At 45.7% G+C, this 22151-nt stretch overlaps 1 long non-coding RNA gene across 1 annotated transcript in view; it reads right to left on the reverse strand.

Moving 5' to 3' along the window:
* Nucleotides 1-15040, reverse strand: part of LOC123607009 — a 46897-nt gene extending 31857 nt beyond the window's left edge. The window contains exon 1 of the long non-coding RNA XR_006716606.1: nucleotides 14715-15040. This is a non-coding gene — a long non-coding RNA (uncharacterized LOC123607009). The remainder of the gene's footprint in view (nucleotides 1-14714) is intronic.
* Between the last annotated feature and the right edge of the window lie 7111 nt (nucleotides 15041-22151).

Here is a 22151-nt window from a genome sequence, read left to right on the forward strand (position 1 = left end):
CACTTTGCGAAAGTTTCCTGGAGAAGAAATTGGAGCATCATCTGGATACTGATCAGTGTCTCGGGCAGCAAATTGTTTTTCTCCTGAATTGACCTACTCTTCCATGATCAGACAACAGAGCTCTTGTCAGGGTAACCCAAGTACTAATGAGTCAAGCAGGACTGAATTCCACCTGCTGCCATAGATGGAGAGTGATCATTGGAAGAGGAGAGAAAAGTTACTTTCTTAGACAGAAAAGCTACTTTCTGAGAAGTTATCAGTCTTTTGTCTTTCTCTACAAGGTGGCTGCCTTCCACCATCCCAAGATGGGGGCTGGGAGCATAAAGAATCCCACTCTGTAATTAATGAGTTCTAGATCTGTCCCCTCCACCCCAATTACTAATTTCAACTCAAGTCCATTCAGGACACCAACTGACTACTCCCTCCTGGAGTTTAAACACAACGTGTCACCTTTGACTCACAGCCACCCTTCTGGTTTGCCGATTTGGTGAATTGACGCGTGAGGCATTTGCTTGCATGAGATTGAAGTTGTCCTACATTTCTCGTTCTCCTTTACCCTGGACACCCAACCCGTCTCCAAGTGCTTTGATTTCTAACTCCTACATAACCTTTCTCTTCATCCATCTTCTCAGTGCAACCACTGCCGTGTTTATGCTCTTCTAATCAGCTCCACAGGTAAATGTAGTAGCCTCTTTAGCTATTTCTCCAGCTCCAGCCTCCCCCATCTAATGCGGTATAAGCCTCCCAGTACCAGGTGCCATCGTCCTGACTGCAAGAACCCGGCCATGTCACTCCCTTCCGCTGCATCCGTCCGTGGCTCTCTGTGGTCTATCAGACATAAAAGCTAAATATATTAGCATGGGGAAAAAAACTTATGACAATCCTTTTAAACAATTTGAAAGGAAGGAAACTAAGTACTTTACAAGAAAGATATCCTTGCATTAGAATGTCAAGTTCTCATTAGAGTCTAGAATAATGATAAAAAGCTCTTTATTTTTCCCTCTTGAGTTACGGATCTCTTTTTCCATTAGGTCCATCACAGTTGGGCATTAGGGAAGACCTACCCATGTGCTGTATGTACCTGGAAGAGGTCCGTGCTTCAGAATCTTCAGGTCTTCTCACAGGAGGAGAAAACCAAATGACCTGACCAGATCCAGCCTCCAAATGACACTCGAGATATTTCCCGCCCCTCTGTCTTCCTAGGTTTACCAGTTCTTAAAGCACATGTGTACTATGCTGACAAGTGCTCTTTTTCCTTCCATCTACTAAACCTTTTTCTAGTTCTCAAGCTTGATAAGGGTCAAGAGAGTCCTGGGTATGGTGGTGGGTTTCGGAAGACACAGAAGTGAATCCCCAGGACAGAGATGTGTGGCGGTGGACAAAACTTCCTGCATATATAAGGTGTGATCACAGCCCTTCTAGAAAATCCACCCACACCTCCCGGCACTCATGTTCTCACACACTTGACTCTAGCAACATCGAACTCCAGCTATTTCCAAACATGCAGCACATAGCATTTCCCTTGAATGACCTCAACTCATTTTGCTCTTCAAAATCTCACTTACAATAGCACTATCTAAAATGTGCTTTGTTTTCCCAAGATCGTGAGCTCCTTCCTCTGTACTCTCACTACACCTTACTTACACAATTCTTCCTTCCTGCAGATGCCAAGTTAAAATGATTATTGGTATGGCTAACTTCCCATTGGACTACAAATCTTCAATGTAAGAAGACACGTGTTGCCATCAGTCCTTCCCCAGAACTTTCCTCTGTGCTTGGGATATAAGTACCGTGAACAATCAATATTAAATATTATCAGCCTAGAGACAGAAATATTGTCCTTTTTGTTCGTGCCTGGATTCCCATAGTCTAAATCCTGCCACCCAATTGGTATTCATTATATGTCCATTAAAGGAAAGGATAAATGGTTCAGCAGTGTCCACAGTGACTGGGTCCTGGGCTTGCTTCCTCTTCTCCCCCTAAAAATTACATTCCTTAAGTTTAATCAGTTCCCAACCTTACCTTCCTTTTCTGGTTAAGGGTTCCTAGTGGGCCCAATAATGCCCCCCCCACCAAAGTATTCATTTCCTTATGCTCAGAATCTGAATATATTGCCTTCCATGACAAAAGAGAATTACATCTGTAGATGCAGTTAAATTTGCACACCAATTGACCTTGAGATAGATGGTGAGATTATTCTGGATTATCCAGGTGGGCGCAGTTCCATGGGTCCTTACAGAGTGATGTGGGAAGGACTCCACCTTCTGTGACTGGGTTTGAAGATGGACGGGGCGCCAGAGTGGCTCAGTGGGTTGAGCATCTGACTTCGGCTCAGAGCATGATCTCATGGTTTGTGGGTTTGAGCCCCACATCAGGCTCTGTGCTGACAGCTCGGAGCCTGGAGCCTGCTTTGGATTCTGTATCTCCCTCTCTCTCTGCCCCTTCCCTGCTCATGCTCTCTCTCTCTCTCTCTCAAAAATAAATAAACATTAAATAATTTTTTTTTAATGAAGAGGAAGGAAGGGGCCATGGAGCTCAGGTAGCCTCCAGAAGCCAGAAAAGACAAAGAAACGGATTCTCACCTAGAGGCTGCAGAAGAGCATAGGGTCCTGCTACACCTTGATTTCAACCCATTGAGAACCCAAACTTCTAAACATACGTTGTTTCAAGCCACTGAGTTTGTGATACTTTGGTATAGCAGTGACAGGAAACTAACACAGAGAGAGCCCCACTCCTGAGCCCCTGAAAGAAGGCTACTGTTGAAGAAAGTCACTCTGGGAGAAGCCTAAGAAGAGGCAGAGGGATAATAAGGACAGGAGGTTGAATCAGATGATGCCATTTTTAAAGGCAGATGCTGCCAGTTCCTGCTCTTGGCGCGCTCCATGTTTGCAAATGCCTCCTCTGCACGGGCTTTGGACCAGAATGTTCCAGAGGAGAGTCACTGCCAGCCTCAGGGGCCTATTCTCTTGGAAAGAATTCTACCTTTGGTGTGAACAGTCAGCGGCCAGCACGGAGTAGCTCAGAGCCACCAAGGTGCTGCTGCCCAGAAGGCAGGGAGGTTGTGACATGGGACACAGGAAGTCACTTTCCAAACAGCAGGAGATTAGAATGTGCTGTTATTGTGAATCTCAGCAGAAGTCCCTTGGCTTTGAAGCTTCCACCCCCTTGCAAGGTGACCACACAAACACACTCAAGCATGCAGATGGAAAGAGGGAGGGAAAAAGAGACAGAAAGAGGAGAGAGAGGGAAAGGAGGAAAAGAATGAGCTCCCCCCGTCCCTGGAATGTTCCAGCAGTAACCGAGACACCCAAGTCCCTCCGCACCAGCAGTTTATCAATGCGGCCACATCCTCTGAACAAAAAAAAAATGGCAAACCCAAGGTACACGGTGACTCTGCCCTCGTGAGCCCCACCCCCCACCCACAAGGTGGCCCAGCAGCCCTGCTTAGAATTCTCTCTGCCCCTCCCCTGCTCACACTCACTCGCTCTCTCTCTCTCTTTTTCTCTCTCTCTCAAAATAAATAAGTACATATATTTTTTAATACACACACACAAATTTGTTATCTTACAGTTCTGGACGCTAGAAGTCCAATACCTGGGGTGCCTGGGTGGCTCAGTCAGTTAAGCGTCCGACTTCGGCTCAGGTCATGATCTTGCGGTTTGTGAGTTTGAGCCCCACGTCGGGCTCTGTGCTGACAGCTCAGAGCCTGGAGCCTGCTTCGGATTGTGTCTCCCTCTCTCTCTACACCTCACCTGCTTGTGCTCTGTCTCTTTCTCTGTCTCTCAAAAATAAATTTAAAAAAACATTAAAAAAAAAAAAAGTCCAATACCTGTCTCATTCAGCTAAAATCAATGTATTGGTAGGGCTACATTTCTTTCTGAAGGCTCTAGGAGAAAATCAAGCACCCTTGCCTTGTGACTCCCCGCTTCTACCTTTACTCCCCACCTTTATCTTTATCTATCTCCCTGACCCTTCTTACACATTCACGTCTCCCTCTAAACACAGCTGCAAAAGATGCCCTGCTTTTAATGTTTATTTGTTTATTTATCTTGAGAGAAAGAGGGAGAGGGAGGGGCAGAGAGAGAGAGGGAGAGAGAGAATCCCAAGCAGGCTCTGCACCATCAGCTCAGAACCCCACATGGGTCTTGATCTCAGAACCACGAGATCATGACCTAAGCCGAAATCAAAAGTCAGATGCCACCCAGGCGCCCCAAGTCTCCCTGTTTTTAAAGACGCATGTGATTAGACTGAGCTTCCCAGATAACCCAGGATAGTCTCCTGGATCAAGGCCTGCTGATTAGTAACCTGCATTGTATCTACAACCTTAATTCCCTGTTGTAATCTACTCTGAACATTTTCATTTTATGGGGTGTGAACTTCCGAGCCTATTTTTCTGCCAATTGCAGTAAGATTCCACTAGAGGGCACTAGCGTATTCCTTATTATGAACTCTACATTTCAAATAATGATAAATGAGAAAATCTGATAAAACTGGACACTGTATCATCAGTTAAAGAGAACCAGTATACAAATATCTCTCATGAGGTCTTTCAAAGGTTAATCATATAATAGGGAAATATATAGGGCAGAGCAAATTCCTCAGAACTAAAATGGCTGCAGCATAAGTAAAATAGGATTTGAAGCGTGGTAACCATTCTACAGCCTATATCTGGGCTCAGGATCACCCAGAGAAAAAATATTGCCATGCACTTAAAGGGATAAACGTGTTCCCTTACAGGGCTTTTTAAGAAATGGCTCCTCAGTGGCAGAGGCAGGCATAAGTATTATTGTCCCGAGACTGTTACCCCAGAAGGAATGCATGGGAAATGCAGATTTCCTAAGTAGTGCGCCCGAGGAGGGGGCTGAGAGCAGACACTGAAGAAGTCCATGGACAGATGGACAGCACAGAGCAAGATGCATTACATTAAAGTACAAAAGACGAGGGAGATATTTCAGGGCTCCTGGCCATCTACAGGATTCTCTTTTCTTCCAGTCTCTTTGTTAGGAACATAGAAGTTTGCCCCACACTGGGAGAAAGCTCCCAAACTCTTGAAAGTGGTGACCTTTGGGAAGGAAAGGTCAGAAGGAAGGCTCAAGAAGGAAAGGTGGGAAGGTATAGGAACTGGCTCGTGATCTAAGGGTATCAGGAACTCAGGTTAGTGGCATTGCTTTAGAGTCTTGGGTTGATGTAGAGAAAGAAAAGAGAGACCAGATCACTGGCCATGGGGTGTGGTGGAGGGGAGCGGCTTGTGTCTGAGGAGAGTGAATTAGCTACTGGGGGAAAGGACGACAGAATCAGAGGCCTCCTGGGGGTGCCTGGGTGGCTCAGTTGGTTAAGCATCTAACTTCAGCTCAAGTTGTGATTTCATGGCTCATGAGTTCGAGCCCCACATCGCGCTCTCTACTAACCGTGCAGATCCTCTGTCTCCCTCTCTCTCTGCCCCTCCCCTGCTCTTTCTCTCTCTCTCATAAATAAACATTTTTAAGAAAATGAATCAGATACCTCCTGAATCTTGGGTTAATCTAACATGGAGAATGCTTGGGATGAACTATAAATCTTTAAATTGTAATTATCCACCTCTATGATGTGGGAAGCACCATGGAACCTGGGAAAACCCACTGGATGGGAGGTAAATAGTGGGTTTAGTTTTGTGGAGGTGGGTAAACTGTGAAAGATTTCTAAAGATGAAATTCAGGACGACAAGGTTTACTAAGTAACGAGGAAATTGTTGACTTGAGGAGGGCTCCTGAGAATGAAAACTGCTTTCCCTTCCTGAGGAACACCTGTCTCCCAGCTAGGATATTGAGTACTCTCAGGACAATGGAAAACACCAAGGGCTGAAGTGGAGCCAAACCTGCTCCCCGCCATGCTTTTCCTGGAAGGAACAGAACTGGTAGCGACATACGAAGACAGAACACGCCTCCTGAGAGCAGTTACCGTCCTGAGAGCAAGCATGCCTCTCTCCCTGGCCTAGAATGGTGACAGTTTGGAGCCCCAGCTTGAGGGCGACTTCAGGCAAGAGAGGCATCTCTGAGTTTTGGGCACTGCCCCCAAACAGGGATGAGGGCCCACTTCTTGCCTGGGGATGACAATGATTTGGCAAAATCTCCGGGAAGCCCTAGCCTTCCAGAGATGGATGGATGGAAGCCTCCCAGAGATGGATGGAATGGATGGAAGCATTTCGGGGAGATGAGGCAGTCTCTTCTCGCTCCTCCTCCCCTGGGCCCCTCAAGAATACTCTGGCTCCAACAAAGCACAAACAAACTCAAAGGTGTCCAAGAGGGGAAGTTTTCGGGACAACCCCAGGCAAGTCACCTCAATGCAGGGAGGACACAGTGACCCGGAAAAGGGAGCAGTATGTGTGGCAGGAACTCAGAAGAGACGCCACGATGGCCCCAGCCACAGATAGAACTTCCCATGACTCGGATAGACAGCCAGTCGCAGCCAGGATCCGGGACATATCCATGCTTCCGTGCGGAGCGGCACGAGGAGACCGCAAGAAAGAGGTTGTAGGTCTGTAGCAGACAAAGAAACCATGTGGGCTGGTAAGTATGTGAGGTCACTGAAGTCAGCAGACGTCGCCCCTGCCTTTAGGGAGGAGAGAAGAGGGAAAGGAAGAAAGGTATGCCTAACACCAACCGTGAGGAAAGCAGCCACTCGTGCCCACAGCTACGTGTACTGTGCTAACGGGGAAAGGGTCCTGCATCTAACGTGTTGAACTGGATACAGACCGGTGAAATAATCCGCCCTGGGGACCTAAGGGGATTTTTACGCATGAGCCTCTTGTAAACGGTGGAGGCTAGTCGGTGGGTACACAAGGACAGGAAAACACTTGGAATTTTCTCTGCAGAGTAGAAGTGAAGACTTGTAAAGTGCAATTCTGATGACAGTGTAAGTTTCGCGCTCTCGCATATCTGAGTGACCAACATGTTATACCAGTTTTCATCATAAAGATTTAAAATACACCAATATTTGCAAGCTGGGCAAGAGGATACTGATGAGACGTTGTCCGGTGCGCAGAAATACGCAGCCTCAAAGGAGAGCGACCGCAGCGGCCGGTACTGACTGCCTGGGTTTCACTCCAGCCCTAGGAGGAAAGGCGAGTGGTTTCACCCCTGAAAATGAGGGCCAAGAAGCTGCAGAGATGGAGACATTACAGAGACCGACTAGAGCCCCGGGGGCTAGGAGACACCTGTGTGAAGCCACCATGGGTTTCCGGCCCCTGGGCTGGGTCTGCTTTGTCTCCTGGGAGCAGGTGAGTTTCGGGACACGTGGACAACCTGGCCGTAGCTTGCAGGTCTCAGCTCAAGTCCTTTTCTAGAGCCGCAGATGCCCTCCTCGGCTGTCTCTAGCTCTGTTTCCTTCCCTCACAGTCCCCGTGGTAGCCAGGGTGACCCAAACCCCAAGACACCTCATCACGGGGACTGGAAAGCGGTTGACGGTGCGTTGTTCTCAGGACATGAACCATGACGCCATGTACTGGTATCGACAAGACCCAGGGCTGGGTCTGAAGCTGATCTACTATTCGAGGAATGTTGACTTTATTGAAAAGGGAGACGTCCCCGATGGGTACGCTGTCTCCCGGAAGGAGGAGAGGAATTTCCCCCTGACCCTGGAGTCCACCAGCACCAGCCAGACGCCTCTGTATCTCTGTGCCAGCAGTAAATCCTCTCTGCACAAAAAGAGGACCACAAGAGCAAGGAGGCTCCTTCCTGGGGAGCTCCCCCCCACACACACAAGCAGGAGGAAAATTCCCTCCACCATCAGTGTGGGTAGAAGTCCTTCCCTGACTCCCCACATCCGGGGACCCTGAACAAGCTTCCCCCAAGCTCAGGCTGCAGCCCTTTCTCCTCACCGGGCTTCAGGGCTGCCCAACCCGAGCCCTCCATCTTCACTCCAGGCGCTCCGCAAACTTTTGTCCCACATTCCAGGTCCTGTTCCCGGATGTTGGCCACTGGGAGGAAGAGCACGTTCTGGGTTGTTTACAAAATCTGCCATCTCCCATTTCCCTCATCTCAGCACATGGTCCCGCCATCCACCCAGACGGCCAAGCCAGAAATGCAGGAGTCAGCCTCACCCTCTCTCACATCCCATCCTTCCACCCCCCCATGCGTCGCACCCCCCGCAGATTTCTAGATGTTCCATCCCTCGCCAATTCTACCAATGTTTCTGACCTCACCGATGATAGTGTGGCCCACCAAATGTCTCTCACCTGGATTCCTCAACCACCTTCCAAGTAGTCACCCCTCACTTCCCGTTTGCCACCTGCCCCCATCCAGAAGCCACTGTCTTCAGCTTGAAACCCATCAGTGTCTTTTCTTAACCTGGCCAAAGTCTCTGGTATAAACTGGAGACTTCCAAGCCTCTCCATGATGTGGTCTTTGCATACCTGTCTCTACCTTCCTAACGTGAAAGTCCTCTTTCTTTCACTCACAACTACAGGGCATTTCCATCTCTTACAGGTCCCCACACATGCCCTTTGCTGCTTCACTGCTGGGTCTTTACCAGTAACGTTCACTCTACCCAGAGCCCCCTTCCTCTCCCCACCTACCCGGAGAGCTGACCGATCGTTCCTCTGCATGCTAATTCAGAAGTCATTTCCTCCAGAAAGATTTCCTTGAAGCCCTAGCTGGGTGAGGCCTCTGCCCCCTGCTCTTATGACAGCCTGACACACTAGCCTCAAGAAAATTCACGTGCTCAACTGTTTACCACTTAAAGTTTACACAATTGGGGCACCGGGGTGGGTCAGTCAGTTGAGCGTCTAACTCTTGATTTTGACTCAGGTCATGATCTCATGTTTCATGGGATCGAGCCCCACGTCAAGCTCTGCACGACAGCAGAGATTGGGATTCTCTCTCTCTCCCCGCCCCCCCACTGCCCCTCCCCAGTTCGCTCATGCGTGCTCTCTCTCAAAATAAATAAACTTTTTTTTTAAGTTTATGCTAATAAATATTAAGGTTAATGAGAACAAGGATCATGCCTATATTGTTTACCTTTTTTATCTCCATACTTGCCATTGACTTGTTAAGTAAATGAGTGACTCCGTCTTCTCTCAGACCCTCTTTCTAAAGCCTCTCTGACTAGTCCAGTATCTAGACCCCTTGCAAATTTCTCTCCTACACATAGTTTGGGGAGATTCCAGGGTTTTTCACATCTGTAGACAAGCCAGACAACTCATGTGCTTTAATAGAGTTTTTTATTATATTCCGGCCCCTTGTTGACTCTGTGCTATATGTCAGCCTGACAAGGATGTTGCCTCTCCGGTACCACTGTATCCACAGGATCCTTTTCTTCTTCTGATGGGCCCTAAAACACCTGCCCACCACCGCTGCTGCTTCTGCTCCGAACCATTACATTTGCCAAGCGGTACGATGTGCCAGACGGGGCCAGCGGGCTCCGTCATCCCTCCCAGGTAGTTTCCTGCAGAGTGACACCTCTATTAATGAAGCACAAGAGGAAACATTTTGCCTGGGCTTTTCCCTTCCCTTCTCTGTGTTGGAAGGGCAAAATTACAGTTCTGTATCTTGATCCCCAATCTCTTACACAGACTTTAGCACAAAGGCTCGTTCAATGACATACATTCCTCACCAACCAGCAAAATAGTAGTTATACCCTGGAACAATGGAACGCAGAGAACCTCATCCAGGATGCAGAATCTGGCAAGACAAAACAAAACAAAATACAACAGCGGAGCTCAGAATCCACTCATCCCTCCAAGAACTACGGCTGCATTGCTGGGTTGGTCCACCCTGCCAATCCCCCACCCCTTACGGAAGGATGAGCTCTCTCAAGGAGGCATCTTACGCTGTTATTCACATAGGCTTCCAGTGGACCAATCCCTCCTTTTTGAAAGACTCGCCTAGACATTTCTAAACTACAAAACTTGTTCCTTCTCCAGTCTAAGCTGAGTTTCCATTATACCTTTGATCACATCCTCAGTATAAATACAATTATATTAATTAAATCGGAGATGTAAATGGAGATTATAAGACGAGAGACCGTTTCCTGTAAATGGTTCTGCCATCTAATGACCTCTTTCCTGGAAGTCATCTCAAGTGACCCCTTATCCCATGCGAACCCATGGGACAAGGATGTAGACAGACCCCGTCAAACTTATACAGGGTCCCACACACCTAGCCCTCTATTATAGGACCTAGGGATCTGAGCCAGGATGCCCTTATTCTTAACTTGGACCTGCCTTAGGCACCAGGTTACTCTGTTACCCTTGATTCTAGGACCAGGAGATTTCTGGTTCTAAACCATTCCTTAGAGGATGCACCCACAGCCTGCTTTATGGAATCTATTTCTGATGCGTAAATCACACCTCAATCAACCTCACTCATGCTAAAGAAATATCTACAAGAGTTCGAGAATTTTCAGATTTAGAATCCTAGTCATGTTTTTTTTTTTTTACATTAATTTTTGTTCACTAATTGTCAATGTCCTTGGTGGACTACTATTTCTATGTTCTTCCCTTAAAAGTGGGGTACCCAGGTATTATTACACTAACAGCAGAGCCAACACAGACACCCTACCATGAATTCATCTGCCATGATTTCCTCCTTGGGATAGATGGTTCATGGCACAGTAGGTGTCTTTGAACTTGGTTGGCCAGACCACTACATTAAGCCTTTCTCTGGTGGTCATACGTTGGCATCCTTCCTAAGCTCTCTCTCTTCAGGTACCCTCTCTTTCAATCCACAGTGCCCATGAATGCCAGCGCCACTGAAATCCCAGGGTCAGAAACGAAGGGTGACTCTGTGATGTGACCAAAATACATACCATGACCCATATGTGCTGATTCAGACAAGAGCCGGGAGTGAGGCTACAATTAATCTTTTACTCAGTGCCAGGGGTACCAACAAATGGGAAGTCTAAGAGACAGGGTGTCTTATAAATAAGACCGAGCATTCTCCCCAACCTTCAGACATCCAGCCCTTCTCAGACACGCCTGCCAGCAGTTAACCCACAGCGCTGCCCAGCCACTTCCGTTCTGCTCCAGAAGGGTTGTCACATCAGGGAGGTGGCACCCACATGGGAGACAGTGAGGGGGGACAGCACCTGGGAATGAGCTGTCACAGTCCTCTCTCCCTCCCTCCTCCTCGGGGTTTGTATATAGCTTCCGCAGCCCAGGCAACCTGAGAAGATCCCCCTGCGGTCAGTTCGGCTTCCACCTGCTAGAGGGAGCTTCTTTCCACCCAGACACGCGGGGCTTCAGGGACTCCTTCCAGGACCCCCAGCTGTCTGGCCCTTTGCACTGCCCTGTTCCCTCCCCCATCGCCCACATTTCGTTTTCCAGCTCCACTCCATCTCTAGACAAACTGCCTTTCTAATTTCAGGTGTCGGCCTCTAGACTTCATTGCTCCAAGGCTCAACATTGTATTCAGCGTTATTTTATAACTGCATTTCAGCTGTCGCCGCCACCTCTCTGCCAGGATGACATCCAATTGCACACGACGTTTCCTCTGCCAGGCCTGCCTGGCAAGCTCCCTCTTGCTCTCCTGATCTCCTGATTGCTTCCCATGCTCCCCTAAATGTCCCTGGTCACTTCCTGGACACACACACCTTCTACACATCTCAGTTCTGCAATCGTCTTACCGTGTTGTTACTGTTTGCTCTAAATCTTTCCTTAGGGCCATCTGTTCTTTGATTTAAGGTAATGTACCTTTCCAGTTTGTGCCTGAAGCACTGCACGATGGATCCATGGATCCAATCGAAGCTCCGTGAGGCATGGAGCATGCCTCTGTGGTCCATAAGTGCCTTCCCGGGGCCAGGCACATAGCAAGCGTTTGAGAAATATCAATACAAGGATTCTAAGAGGCCTTCGAGAATTGTAATCAGGATCTGTCTTCCTGATCTCTCTTTCCAGCTAAGCACCCTTTTAATAAGCAGCTTAGATGACAAATCTTATGGATAAATTCTCTGAGACAAGCTTTTCTTATTAAGCATAGATGCTGCCGATCTCTGAGCTAGCCATGCCCCGTTTCTGCAACAGCTTCACCATTAAAGATTCAGGGACAGAATTTTCTAGTCACAGACTCCATAATCACCTCCAGCCTCAGAGAGGAGCTATGGTGACACGGGGGGGGGGGGGGGGGGGGGGGGGGGGGGGGGGGGGGGGGCGGGGCACGGGAGGGTGGAGGCAAGCTCTCCCGAGGAAAGACCCTTCATGGGAACTGCTGGGGTCACTGAGCTCAGAGCCGACGTGTTGACCCTCTGCCCCAAATTGCTATTGTGAGTTCAGGAAGAAGACTGTGACAAAGAGGCTCTGTGGAAGTAAGCTTTACTGGAGTATGTCTCAGTTTGGGATTTCTCTTCTTCATAATAAGTAACAGAAATGTCCTATAATCCTTTGCCTCCTGACCATGGCGTATCAAGCCTATTCAACTGCCAGAGCAAATAATATTTTAGCATTCCCTCCTCTACACAATATTTTTTTTGTTAACAGTCATGTAATAATTACAAATCTTAACGTGCCCCAAAATCACCTGTTGAGGATTTGTTTTGTTCTGTAGGGTTATTTTTTAAAATTGTGTGTGTGTGTGTGTGTGTGTGCATATCTGTGATAAGGGCACTTAACACGAATCCCTTTTAACAAGTATTTAAGTGTACAATCCAGTCTGGGGGCGCCTGAATGGCTCAGTCATTTAAGTCATGATCTTGCAGTTTGTGGGCTGGAGCCCCGCGTCGGGCTCTGTGCTGATTGCTCAGAGCCTGGAGCCTGCTTTGGACTCTGGGTCTCCCTCTCTCTCTGCCCATCTCCCGCGCACGCTCTGTGTCTCTCTCAAAAATAAAAAATAAATAAACATTAAAAAGATAAAAGAAATATCTACAACTAAATACTTTCAGCGTACTACATGTGTACTTAAGGATGGACATGTAGAAATGAGGACTCGGGGACTGGTGATCCTTTGCAATTCGAGATGCCACCTGGATATAAGGATGTGCCCAGGATGGCAAGGAGCTACTAGGGATCTGATAAAATCCCCTAAACACTAAAGCTAATCATTTCAAAAGCAGAGAACAGCACAACAGGAAGATGGAATTTGAACCTGAACACGAAGTCAGACGTATTTCTTCTGGCCGCTTCTGGTTATGAGATTCCCGGGGAATTCAGGGGAAAGATATTGACGGTTGAGTCAGAATTTGGAGTTTGAAGCTTTTCCTTCCTCGCGGATAAGCAGGATCGGACACTGCCTGGGTAAAGTCCCTATTACAGAAGTATCATGAAGTTTAAAGAAGAAACAGCAGGGCTGGTGTAGGACAGTTGGTAATGAACCAGAGTATAATATCAAGAGTTTATCAGCAAGTGTGGTTTTGGTTTTGCCGATGTGAATTCATGGGAAAACAATTCCTGGAGAAATATTTTGGAAAGCAAGTCTTTTTAGACAAAGATTTATCCCAAAAGGGGAACATAAGGATGAGTCCAAGAAATCATGTGGGTGAAGAATTTTAACACGCTGTCTGACACAGAATCAGTATTCAGTAAACAACGGTGTGGTGATGAGTCAGTGCTTTGACCAGCCACACTTACGGAGCCCTGCCTGTTTATGATCGGTCCGTAGGTACCAACTTGTTCCTTCCTGCATTCACCCTGTGCAGTTGGTACTGTTATGAGTCCCATTTGACATATAAGGACACTGAGGCCCAGAATTTGCCCGTGGTCACAGCCAGTAACATGAACAACAAAGCAGATTTCAAACCCAGACAGTCAGCTCCACAGCCTGCCTTTGTAACCAGTGCGCTAATTGTGGTAACTATTGTTACTCAGTAAGATCGTATGAAAAACTAAAATTGTTGTGAAGGAAATGTATGTTGAGAGATGGAGGGGAGAGAAAGAGGGGGTGGGGGGAGAGAGGGAGGGAGAACATAATGTTTTCCCCATCAGAGTTAGTCAGGGAAAAAAAGTCCCCATCTTGGAGACTCACTTCCTGAGACTCACTAGAAGGACCCGGCACGTCAGGACCCCTGGCTGAGCTCTACCATACGGACCGAGTTAGGATACACAGGCAGGCGGTGGCGGAAAGAGACAAGGTGGAGTCTGGACACATCCATGCAGACATCCTCATGCTCTCTCCCTCCCAGGAAGATGCATACCTTCCCCTGCAAGGAAAACGCAGAGCCTACGAGCAAGGGTTCTGCCCAGGGGGGCCCGTTAGAGACACAGCATCCCAGCCGTGTGGGGCAGCTGGTGTTATGGGCTGAACTGTGTCCCCTCAAATTTCCTGTGTTGACCTCCCAGCCCTCAGGACCTCCGAATGTGACTATATTTGCAGATGAGCTCTTTAGAGAGGTAATTAATGTAATTAATTGAGATGATTAAATGAGGTCACTGGTGCGGCCCCTTCTCAATCTGACTGGTGTCCTCGTAAGAAAAGGGAATTAGGACACAGACACGCACAGAGGGAAGACTGAAGACAGAGGGAGAAGAAGGCCACCTGCCGGTCGAGGAGTGAGGCGTCTGAGGAAACCGGCCCGGCCACACCTTGATCTTGGACTTCTGGCTTCCAGAACATCGAGAAAACCCATTTCTGTAGGGAGAGTCACCCAGTCTGTGGAACACCCTGGCAGTCCAGGAAAAGTAATCCAGCTGACCATACAGGCCCTCTCTACCTAATACGTACCCAAATTCCACACCCAAAGAAACAAAGCAGGTGTTCAGCACACATTACATGGTTTGTGCAAGCAGTCCAGGCAAAACGATCTACACCTACCAGTCACTAGGTGGTGGGAACGCTCCTGAAGTCCCAGCGCCCAGATGCCTGCCACGCAAGCCGGTCCTTCTAAGGATGGCCATCTCAGGCCTACCTTGCCAGCTGTTTTCTACACACACACATGTGCATGCACACACACACATGCACGCACACACACATTCGTGCACACACATACACATGCATGCACACACAAGCACCCACAAGCACATGCACACGTGCACACACACACACACACACACACACATACACACTGCAGAACAGAGACGGCTTTCACTCTGGCGCCTCTAAAGTCTCCAGCATCTAGAAGATGACTAAGGGATCGTGAGCGTGGGCAGGGACAGCGACATCACAGACAACCAACCTGGAGCCTGAGAGAAGAGCCACTCCTGCCTCGAGCCTGCCATGGGGCCCAGGCTCCTCTGTGCTGTGGCCTTTTGTTTCCTGGGAGTCGGTGAGTCTGGGGAGTTGGCAGCAGACCCCTGGGCCATTATTCCTAGGCCCAGAATACAAGATTTATCCCTCAGCAGGCTTCCTGGCCTCTTTTCTCGCCTCATCTGTCCTTCCTTCTTAGGCTTTGTGGACACACAAGGAACCCAAACTCCGAAATATCTCATCGAGAAAATGGGAACGAAAGTTTTGATGGAATGTTTGCAGAATATGGTCCACGAAAGAACGTACTGGTATCAACAAGACCCAGGTCTGGGGCTGCAGCTCCTCCATCGGTCATATAATATTGGCAGTACTGAGAAAGGAGATGCCCCTGACAGGTACAGGGTCTCCAGGAAGACGAAGAATGCCTTCCCCCTGGCCCTGGACTCTGCCAGCACCAACCAGACATCTGTGTACCTCTGTGCCAGCAGTAAATCCACAGTGCCTCACAGCCACATCCTCTCTGCTCAGAAAGGGCAGATATCAGGGGGAAGTGACCCCAACTCAGGACTGAGCTGCACTGGCTCCCACGGCACATTCGTGCCAATTAGAAGTAAGGCGGCCTCTAAGGGGAAGCAAGGCCATAGACACGCACCTTGGCTAGGAGAGCATGGATGTTTTTCAGGCCCCACTCATCACCGCTTCCCAAGTCGGGGGCCCTTCTGAACTTACTTAACCCGCCCCACCGTATGTGTCATCCCCAACCTAAATTCATGAGACCCCCACCCCAACCAGGAGGAGAAGTCTCTCACTTATTCACACTGGAGCGGCCCTGCCCTATGACCGTTTATCAATCTTTCCTCCCTGCTCCTTTCCTCCTCCCTCATACTGTTTGCTACTTGGATCACCGTATGCTCTTAATTGACATTTCGCTAGAGGGCGCTCACACAGTCTAAACTTTTTAGCTAAACGTTCTTTGTGCTGATTCAAGAGAAAGCTTGTGGAGTTTGACTTCTGCTTACTCGGTTGAGAAAGAGAAAAACCGACAAAAATGGATCTTTTTAAGTTTCTCTAAATGCGCGATGATGTTTGATTGGAAATTTCTGATCAGGGAAGGAATACACTTTGATGCAGAAGGTGGTAAGAATTAGGCTAAGGGCACCCTGGTGCCTCAGTCGGTTAAATGTCCGGACTGTTGGTTTTGGCTGAGGTCATGATTTCATGGTTTGCAATTTTGAGCCCCGCATTGGGCTCTGTGTGGACAGCACAGAGCCTGCTTGGGATTCTCTCTCTCCCTCTCTCTCCGCCCCTCCCCTTCTTGTTCTCTAGATCTCTCTCAAAATAAAAATTAAAAAACTTAAAAGAAAAAGAATTAGTCGTGCTACATCTGTACTCACAATCCTCTGGAGAAAATATCTGTTTGTTTTAGGAATGAAACATACACTATCCTGTCAGTAAATATGAATTGAGCCTATTCTGCTTTGGGAAAACAAAAGAAATGTAAAGGATATTGGAAATCCAAATGTCAGTGCAAAAGTATTAACGAGACAAAACAGGCATATTAGATGCTTCGATTCAGTGCTAAGTTTTTACGGTGTAGAACTCAGAGAAAAAAGTAAATCGATCACATTACAATATTCAGTATTAAGTTCACATGAGAGCTAAGACTTGAGCTGATTTTTTTTTTCTCTTCGGAGTTTCTATTTAAACTCAAGTTAGTTAACATATAGTGTAGTATTGGTTTCAGGAGTAGAATTTAGTGATTCATCACTTACATATAGCACCCAGTTTGAGCTGATTTTAGATAAAAAGTAAAGGCAAGAGGAAGTATTAAAAGTAAGAAATATCCTGCAACATTCTTGTGAGAAATCCTGCTGGAATGAAAAGGTGGCATTCTTTCTCTAAAAAAAGATAGGGATCATAGGTCTCCCAATGGAGGTCGACATCTAGAACAGAGAAAGCACCTCTTCGCAGAATAGTGTGAAACGACAGAACACATCTGCAAACATCTATTTTCGGTGGGCCTTCAGGGTGTCTGGGAGTCCTATAATTTCTCATAAAGTATTAACTTCCCACAGCAAGCATTGCACCAACCCAGAAGATCAACCTCAAGAGAGGGGAACAGATATGAGCATTCCCAGTGCTTTCTGGAACCATCCCCAAGTAAACTGAGACCCTGGTGGAAAGAGCGCCACCCCAGACCAGGTTTCAGTCCTTACACGCTGCCACTTGCTCCTTCAAAGGCATCTTACCTTGCTAAGGAGCTGTCGCCCAAGCAGAGAGGTAGAACACATGACTTAAATGAAAAATAGCAGAGATTGAATATCATACATCAAATGAATTATACAAGACATCTAAAGAGGTTGAAAGGATTGTAGATTCGGATAAGAGGCTTGAGTTTAGAAATAAATTGAAAAAAAAAAAAAGTGTCCCAAAGAGAGTTCACAGAATACACTCTTAAAAGCACATAAAATATTACTAATGTTTACCATAAGAGTACAAGGAAGCATTCGGAAAATGTAAACCATGATTTTGGATAAAGGTACATCACATTAAGATACTGAAAAATTCATAGAAGGAATGATGCCATCCTAAATCTCCAAGAAAGAGAGGTTTAAAATTCTGTGGCTTGGGTAAATACAGCAAATTGTTCTGTGTTAAATGAAAATATAAACAGGCTTTGCTAGGACATGATGGAAAAGTGGGGATAGCCTCTTAATAAACAGGGGCAATGAAAGAGAAGAGAACATCTCCCCTTTTTCCTAGACAAGCGTGAGATATCCCAAGCAGTTTATTGTAACATACAGCTGTGAAATACAAGTATTATTGCCTACTAATTATAAATGAAAAACCTAAATCTAAATAGCTTGCCCAAAGCCACACAGCTGGAAAGTTAATGGCAGAGATAAGTGTTCCTATACTGCTTTTGAAATGATCAGATAATGGAGTCCAATGTAGGTAAATTTCCAAGCTCAGCTCAATGGGTCTCAAATCCAACCATTAGTAGAAAGATATAATTCACACAGCCAACTATCTGGGTCTCCTACCTCTGTGCCAGCAGCATAGCCAGCACCAAAGACGCCTTCCATGATGTAGCATATACTTTCAACACTTCCATCTTGAAGTAGAACGATGAAGTGTTGACAGAAGAAACGGTATCACCCTAGTGATGGATAAGCAAAGATGGCCATTAAAAAAGGCCAATGATATGTTTGATGAATATAAACAACTGAAACTAAGGTATATCTTCATTCAGTTTCAGAACAGTGCGGACAAAATGATCTAAAGTGATGCAAGACAAAGAAAAATGTTAAAAGTCAAAACAAGTTATAAATAAAGAAATGAGAAACAGAATGATTCACATTTCTCAGTAGCGACACTGAATGCTAGAACACGGTGGTGTAAAAGATAATTGCAAAACTCTGATAGAAAACAATTTTCAGCCTATGTTTCTCAACCAACCCAAGCTACCAGTCAAATGCAATTTTCATTTCTGCCAGGATCTAAACCCTTTATTTCCATTTCACTCTTCCTAAGGAAGTTCCTGGATAATGTGTATCAGCAAACGACAGGAGAAAGTCGAAAAGGGAAGGAACGGCAGGATTCAGAAAATAGGGAATCTGACTCAGAATAACAACAACCAAAAAAAGCATCAGGATAACAACTGTACGGAGCAACGAGTTAGCAACCAGGCCAGACTGAAGCAGGAAGACTCCAAGGTTAATTTTCAGCTACTGCCAAAACACAGACTGTGGCTACACTAAATAAGAAACTCATCCAGAACATCATCTAGCGTCAGTTCACACGATCAGAAACCCAGATCCAGCCTGGAGAAGATGACCTCCTTAAAAATAATCTAGATGACTCAGAGGCTTCAGATATAGGTACCAACCAAACGATAAAAGTCTGCTGATTACCTAACAGCCATTCAAAAGAATGAGGCAGTTCTCGTAATGCCATGATAACTCCTGTAAGACTCATCCTTCACAAATCACAAATATGAACTCTGGACCAAAAAAAAAAAAAAGTTTAAAGTTTATCTTTAATGGGCTGAAAAGCAACCAAAAGAAGGCAGAATCTACGGGGAAGTAAACACTTGGATGAAAGGTAAGTTTTCTGTTTCTATAGATTTTTGCCAAAAAATAGATCGCAGTCAAGTAGAAACCCATGAAGAATTGACTAAAAAGTTAGCGAGGATGTCTCAGAAAAAGGATATCCACAAAATGGCAATCCAAAATTCTGCATGCAAATCTGTCCCAGTCTCTGGTTAATGCCTGAACTATGCATGAGAGAAACATTCCAATCAGCCATGCTAAGGGTAAAAGAACTGAACAGAAATTTCCATTTTTGTCAAACAGAAGAGAACAGAATTCAGAGGTTGAATTTAGCAAGTTAAATGCCAGTGAAAACAAAAACCCAATCACCCCTCAGAGAGATAACCAAAATTCAGACATACCCTTGACAGTGTCTAAGACGCAATGAAAAAATTACTAGGTATATAAAGAAAATAAATAACATGACCTATAGTCAAAAGAACATCAGTATGGCAGCTGCCTGGCTCCAAGCTCTGAACTCCTGATGTGAAGCCATATTTTGAGCTTACCTGGATGATAGAATTCATGAACAGGGACTTAAAGCATGTTCAAGGACATAAAAGAAAATATTACTGTAATGAAGAAAACAAATGGGAATTCACAACACAATAATGGAAACTATAAGAAATAAATGGAAATTTGAGAATTAAAATGGCAATATTTGAAATTAAAAAAAAAACCTCACTGAATGAGCTTGGAGCAGATTAGAGATAACAGAAGAAAAATTCAGTAAACTTGAATTTATGGCAATAGAAATTTTAGTGTCTAGCGAATGGGGGGGGGGATGTGCAAAAAGAATAACAGATTCCAGTGGTCTATAGATAAATATCAAAAGACAATAGCTGTTGGAAACTTGGATTTTGAGGTAGAAATGTAGAGCACAAGAAATAGTGAAGTGTAGATACATATTAGAGATTTTTCTTAATTCCCTGTAGTACACACAACCGGTGAAAGCAAAAATTTCAGCACTGCATTGCCGGGCATGTGGCAGATAGACACAATAAAGATGACAACAATACCACAAAAGATGAGGTTGGAGAGAACAGGCCCACGTAGTCGCAAAGTTTTATATTTTCAATGAATCTTTATGATATTAATCATAAGTATACTGTAAAAAGTTTAAAATGAGTATGATAATTTTCAGCCAACCACTAAAAGAAAAAAATAGAGAGATACCTGAAATGTCAATAGTTAACAAGTCAAAATAGATTCTTTTCAAATAATTAAATAGGGTCTATCCCAGGAACAAGCTTGCTCAATACTCAAAAATCAGTCCCTGCAGAGGCGCCTGGGTGCCTCCGTTGGTTAAGCGTCTGACTCTTGATTGCAGCTCAGGTCATGATCCCAGGGTCGTGGGGCCCATCCCCAGGTTTGGCTCTGCACTGAGCATGGGATGCCCTGCTTGAGATGATCTCTCTCCCTCTGTCCCTCCCCCACTTGCACACGCACTCTCAGTCTCTCTCTCTAAAATAGAAATTAAAGGGGCGCCTGGGTGGCTCAGTCGGTTGAGTCTCCGACTTCGGCTCAGGTCATGGTCTCACGGTTTGTGAGTTCGAGGCCTGCATCGGGCTCGGTGCTGACAGCTCAGAGCCTGGAGCCTGCTTCTGATTCTGTGTCTCCCTCTCTCTGACCCTCCCCCGTTCATGCTCTGTCTCTGTCTCAAAAATAAATAAACATTAAAAAAATAAAATAAAAATAAAATAGAAATTAAAAAATTAGGGGCGTCTGGGTTTCTCAGTCGGTTAAGCGTCCGTCTTCGGCTCAGGTCATGATCCTGCGCTTTGCAGGTTCGAGTCCCATGTTAGGCTCTGTGCTGACATCCCAGAGCCTGGAACCTGCTTCGGATTCTGTGTCTCCCCCTCTTTCTACCCGTCTCCTGCTCATGCTCTGCTCTCTCTCTGTCTCTCAATAATAAATAAACGTTAAAAAACATTTTTTAATAAATTAAAAAATTAAAAAAATAAGTAATTATCATTTACCTTATTAGCACATGTATAAAAACTACAACAGTTATCACTAGAGATAGAAAAAACACTTAATAAAATTCCATATCCATTGTTGATAGGAACACTCCGAGAAGTGGGAACAGGACGAACTTCCTCAGTCTAACGAAGGACATCTGCAAGCAGCCAACAATTAAAAGCATAATGAATGGCAGAAATATTCAACACTTTAGCCCCAACATGATAGACGAGTCAATAACGTTCACGCACAGCACTTCTGTCCCACATTACTGGAGGTGCTAGGCAGCACATCCAGGCAAGAAAAAGACGAAAAGGCTGAAGAGTAAATGATAAGGTAAAATCTTTTAAGAGATGAAATCACCATTTATATTAAAATATCAAAAGAAACTACAAAATTATGAAATTAATAAGTGAATTTATTAAGGGCATGGGCTATAATATTAACATGCAAAAATCAACTGCAGTTTATATGCTATGGCAAACAATGGGATAAATGAGTTTTAAATTTTGAATTTAAAAGAATATAAACAAGCCCAAAGTATTTAAGAACAAATTTAACAAAAGACATGCAAGATACGTATACTGAGAAGCAAAAAGCGTTACTCAGAGAAATGGGAGACAACTTTATTATTATTATTTTTTTTAGGTTTTCTTCATTTATCTTGAGAGTGAGAGAGCACATGAGTGGGGGAGGTGCAGAGAGAGGGAGGGGGAGGGAGAGAGAGAGAGAGAGAGAGAGAGAGAGAGAGAGAGAGAGAGAATCCCAAGCAGGCTCCACGATGTCATGCAGAGCCTGATGTGGGGCTCGAACTCACAAACCGTGAGATGATGACCTGAGCTGAAATCAAGGGTTGGAGACTCAACCGACTGAACCACCCAGGTGCCCCGAAAGACAACTTTGCAACGTGGGATAGATCATGTTCACAAATTGGAAGTCTGGATGTTGTTAAAATGAGCGTTCTCCTCAAATTCATCCATGGATTCAACAAAATCCTAATTCTTGAACCAAC

This window comes from Leopardus geoffroyi, chromosome A2 (assembly GCF_018350155.1).
Source record: "Leopardus geoffroyi isolate Oge1 chromosome A2, O.geoffroyi_Oge1_pat1.0, whole genome shotgun sequence".
Taxonomy (NCBI): Eukaryota; Metazoa; Chordata; class Mammalia; order Carnivora; family Felidae; genus Leopardus; species Leopardus geoffroyi.